This window comes from Lolium rigidum, unplaced genomic scaffold (assembly GCF_022539505.1).
Source record: "Lolium rigidum isolate FL_2022 unplaced genomic scaffold, APGP_CSIRO_Lrig_0.1 contig_10094_1, whole genome shotgun sequence".
NCBI lineage: Eukaryota > Viridiplantae > Streptophyta > Magnoliopsida > Poales > Poaceae > Lolium > Lolium rigidum.
Window position 1 is genome coordinate 19,260 of NW_025899789.1, and position 5,446 is coordinate 24,705.

The following is a 5,446-nucleotide window of genomic DNA, read 5'->3' on the forward strand; positions in this document are numbered from 1 at the left end:
GAATCGAGCCAAGACGGCAGCATCTGAAAGAGCAGATCGATAGTGAACTTAAGAGTAGCTGTGATTGTTAGTATTTTGTTCCTTGTACAAAATAATTTGCTCCTGTTCTATCTACAAATGTGCATGACGGTAAATAATTCAGAATAAAGGAGCACGCTAAAATGTAGAGCTGGCTAAAGCACTATCTAAAATAATCCAGAACCTGTATCTCCTTGCGTGCCCTCGCCCACAAAACACAAGGCAAGTGAATGCAATAAGTTTCTAATAAGATTAAACTGTAAACTGAGTTGTGATGAGATAGTGACTTTGCATCGCTGATCATCCAAAACTGTAGCGCAAGCAAATGATAAAAAGTGCATACAGAAGGAAAAGGAAGCACATTACACTGTTTTAAAGAATTCATAAACCACATGAAGCAATGGTTCTGAATAAAGGAACTTAAAATTTCCCTCAACAGTGGTGACTACACACGCGCGCATATCATGTATAATTGCGCAATAGCATATAGCAAGATAAAATAGATTTACCGTATGCAAAAATAAGAATAATAACATCCAAGTTGGTCAGCTGACATTAATTTACCCGCACATGTTGACCAGCAAACACAGTTTTTTGCTCAAGCTTTTGCCTTCTATGGCCTAGCTGTAATTCCTGGTAACAAAATTAAAAGAACACAAAAGCTGTCGTTAGCCAGAAGAGGAAATGACATAAGCACACATGAAATCTTTCGCTTTGTGAGTATGCATGTTGGGGATAAATTGGTATAAGATCACATTGGCGCCAGCATGCTATCACTACCCCAACCATGGGTAAATCATGGAGCTGATAGACCCTGTCATCCTACATCTGTCCAGCATTGCCAGGTGCATGGGTGCCCGTCAGGACATCGCGAGGGGTATCTTCTCCTGGCCACCAAGTTGTTTCCATACCGGGTGAACACCTGGTTCGACTTATCATCGATGATGAACACTAGGTCTGGCGCGATTGTATCCAGCAGCTCGCTGCCTTGATCTTCATGCCGTTCTTCCACACTGCTTCACGTCAACTGTCAGGATCAACTCCGGCGGTATTGTTTTCCTGCATCATTGCAATGAGTAGGATTTAATTCTTTTTCATGTACAAAATCATTTGCCTTTCTATCAACGCATGTGCATGACAGTAAATAATTCAGAATAATTCCTAGCACAATCTAAACCAAGGACACATGGATGAATTGTTCCAGTAAACCATTAACAGTGGCAGTGACTCAAACAAATTTCAGTCATCATTTACTGAAATAAGTATTTGGCTGCAAAGGCATCAACCCAATAAAATTTCTTACTAAACAACCTAACTGATGTAAGTGCTCAATTTCACACTCAAGTGCAATCAGGACTAACTGAGATAATCTCCACGGAACATATTCTTGCTCATGAATCTTAATCATCAACACCAAATGAGCAACACACAAGTTTTTAATTACAGAAACAGAGGTGTGAACCTGAGAAACATTTGCTCAGGTTCCCCACAGAGCCTTGATCACCATATATTTGTACCTTGTGAACTGGATCTCATGAATGAACCTAGCATAAATCAAACGAAACATAATAAGATGCTTGTCATGAGTATATTAGTTTAATTCAAAGACTTCAATTATGTTTAAAAGATGTGAATGAAACATCATACATATTTATGAAAATATCCTTTTGTGAACTGGAAGAGAAGTGCAGGCCACATGGATCTACAACTAAATAAATTACATTGGCATGCGTCAACCGATATTTTAGCGATCTCATTAGTGTACTTTAGAATTAGCTTTTGGACATTCCTAACATGACTCTTTGTAACCCCACAGTTTCAGCTCACAACTATTGCGTCTGCAATTTGGAGAGATAAATGAGAGTCCATGACAATACAAATCACAAGCATCCTGATCTCGTTCAATGCATGAATTGCAAAACTGGAGTAGGTAAACCTACTTGACCATGTTATCCTTGACATGTGTTAAATTTGAGAAAAAATAGTTACCTCAGTTACACAGATTAATCCTCCCATGACAATCTGCACATGCTCCCTGCGCACGCTCTTCCTCACCACCGTATGTGGCAGCTCTGGGCGCTCTGTTGCGGCATAGCGGTGGCATATTAACCGTTACTGAAGACGGAAACAATATCACCAGTGTACATCTCCTTGTAATCCTTCTTGAGGAATGGCTGGTTTTCAAGTCAGATAATGTCCTTTGACCTATGAAAATCAGAGTTCTTTCGTTAGTACAAAGAAAATTAAAATCAAAAACATTGCAGGCTATGTACTATGCTATGTATGTTGTTCTTGAGCTGAAATGAAATTGGGGCCTCCTGCGCCTTTCCTTGTAGCTAACCAAGCATAAACATTACTTAGAAAGTATAGTAGGTAACCCTGTAACTTGGCAGGATTTTCATCAAACAAACCTTTTATGTAGAAATAAAAAAAAAGTGTCTGAACAAACAAACATGAAAAGAGACGAGTAGAAATAGCATTCTTCTGATCAAGTTAATAGGTATATGTACTTATAGGTAATAACTTGGCAGGATTTTCATCAAACACACCTTTTAGGTAATCAAGTTAATAGGTATATGTACTTATACAGTAAGGCTTGCATAAGCACCACTTTCAAATAAATTTAAATGGAAGAATCATGCTTTGAAATGTTTATTACCTGGATCAAGTCACTGAACCTTGATCCCAATCATCTACCTAGAGCTGTTAAATTTGCCACATAAAGACAACCAAAATATAAAAAGATCACATATGTAAGTAAATATTAGTACTATATGTTATGAGGTAAATACCACTAAAACCTGAATTGCTCATTAGTAAACAGTAAAATGGAACCACCAGGGCTCTTCCACAGCGTTTTGAGATTATTAAGCGTCCGATTAGATTTTTTTTTTTTTTTGAGAGTAAAGCGTCCGATTAGATGGTCTAATGGTCTAAACGTGGTTAACATTTCCGAACTGGCGTTACCTAAACGTTACCGACGTACATCTCGTTAAAAAGGCCCATTTGCATTCTAGGGCTGCTACTCCATGCGTTGTTCTAGGCGACATCACATAACTTGGGCCCCAAAACTGTGAAACGGGCCTGTAATGCGCTTGGGCTTCAAACAAATATTCTTACATACCGGTTGACCGAAGAAAAAAATATATCTTCTTCGTTTGCTTGCGCCGCTCTTCCTCCGCTGCCCCGCCATGTCATCCGCCCGCGATGCCGGCCAATAGTTCATGGAGCGATCCGAGAAAATGAGGAGAAACTAACACTCCCGTATGAACAGCGAAGGTACGAAGCCCCGCATCTTGCCGTTTTAGATCTCAGATGGATTTAGAGTAGCGTTGACCAATTTTATTTGTTCTCCACAGCATCGGTGATTTTTGCATTCCTTGCAGGCCGCGGATTGGGATCCCTCAACACGGGCCTACATTAAACAACGCTGCAATTTGTGTTACTTGAAACAATTTTCCATGTCCAGCATATAACCCTATTATTTTTCAGGGACACCACATCTCTCTATCCCGACCTGGACTCCCGTCTCACTCGGCGAATCCGTGGTCGTCTATTTCATGAGATCTTGGATTCTACCTGCCTGTACCACCTACATGGTTCTGTGACGTATTGCAGTTTCCCGTCTGACGCACTGCCAAGTTGCTCTCCTCTGCCTAATTGGGTTTGGCATGGTCGGCATGATCAGAGCAATACAGGATGAACTATTGCACATATTTTTGTCGAGATTGTTTTTTTTTTCCGAGATTGTTCTATTGCACATATGAAGGAACGATACACAAGGAAAGGAAAAGGAGAGGCTCACTTCTATCTTATGAGAGAGGTAGAAGTACAAGACTGCTGGACTTTCTACCAAGAATATTGAACTGAAGATGCTCCTGCAGAACATGGAGCAACATGTACAATTGCAAGGTAATTTTTTATTTGACTCGCTGTTTTTTGTGTGTGTATTTCACCTCATTCATTTTTCCAAGATTATTTGTGCTACACAGAAGACCAATAGTGTTGCAAACATAGTCCAAGATAGAGATGTGAGCGAAGTTGATTAAAATGGAACTTCTTGATCATTTGAGGTGGTGCTCTCTTTATTATTTTGTGGAATGGAACTTAACTGACGCACTAGCCGGTGTTTATTCTGAAGACTTTGCTCTTTTGTTGCAGCTCTCAACCATCCCTAAAATGGGATTTCTAACTCCTGCAAATGTGCAGCAACGTCGGAGAGGTGAAGCAGTTCATTGTTCTTCCGTGCGCATAGACTATTTTGCTGTTGTTCACTAAGGCACGTTGAGCAAGGAGAGCAGAGGGAGATGACATGGTCAGCCATAACACCACACTATCCTTGATGGACAGCTAAGATGGTTCAGGTGGTGGAGCTTTCAGGCTGCACCCATCCTGCATATTGTGTTCTTGGAAAACGATACAGCAAGTGTCCTGGTTGATCATGATCCATGAGAATTCAAAAGGAAAAAAAGGTAAGAAAAGTTCCTACAGTTCAACTAAGCTTTTTACCTGCAAGTTCATACCATACAGCTAGAGATACCCAAATCTGGAGATTCCAATATTATTGTGGCAATATTCTGTTCAGAAAACTCCATCAAGGTTGGTCTATATTTTATTTTCCAAGATTCAGAGATAAAGCTAAGAAACTTTCATAGCCATACACAATCTATAACTCGGATTTGATATTAGGTAGGTATATGGAAGGTGCTGTTCTCGGACAGACACAAATATAAGTACTCTCTTAGTAGTGACTATTGTTTTATTCATCGGTACCAACCATGGTCTTGCTTAGTAGTGACCAATTACAAACTGCCACTTTTTATATAATTATTTCCTTAGTTGATTTGCAGTGTTTTGTTACTTCATAATTAAAAATTATAACCTGTTTTCCTGAAATACTTTAGAGATTATTTCACAACCTACTATCATTTGATTGTGCTGATGAAGATAATTTTTATCTTAAGAATTTTTTTCATTCAGTACTCGGTTGGTGAAATAATAGTACTTCATCCATTCTTCTTCAATGATAACCTTATCAATGACATTGAATTTCTCGGGCAATGAAGAGAAAAGACTGCATTCGTTCATTCTATGAATCTATATGTACTCAGTTTCCAATTTTGACTATTTTATGTGTTATAATACATAATATTTTGACCAGGGTGCAGACAATTGATATGCTGTCATGCTTTCTTGCATAATAACATATGTTATTTTATATATTATTCATGATTCCATGGATTTAGGGAATTATCTTATATTCCATTGGAGAAATTGACAGACACGGCAACATTGTACACTCAAATTACTATCAAATCTTATACTGTTCCATTTTATTTTTACTTCCATCTGATAACATAAATGAAAAACAAAATTATGGCTGGCATACTTGATTCTTCATAAGAGTTATTAACATTCCTCTAAATTG

General features: G+C 38.6%; 2 long non-coding RNA genes across 2 annotated transcripts; one reads left to right on the forward strand and one right to left on the reverse strand.

The window, feature by feature from the left end:
- Positions 1-952: 952 nt before the first annotated feature.
- LOC124680215 lies at positions 953-2,713 on the reverse strand. Its single transcript, XR_006995438.1, has 4 exons — positions 2,678-2,713; positions 2,129-2,223; positions 1,481-1,562; positions 953-1,077 (listed from the first exon to the last, which is right to left on the reverse strand). It is a non-coding gene; the product is annotated as an uncharacterized LOC124680215 (long non-coding RNA).
- A 765-nt stretch (positions 2,714-3,478) lies between these two features.
- On the forward strand, positions 3,479-5,100 carry LOC124680216. The gene is made up of 3 exons (XR_006995439.1): positions 3,479-3,930; positions 4,180-4,490; positions 4,999-5,100. It is a non-coding gene; the product is annotated as an uncharacterized LOC124680216 (long non-coding RNA).
- The last annotated feature ends 346 nt before the right edge of the window (positions 5,101-5,446 follow it).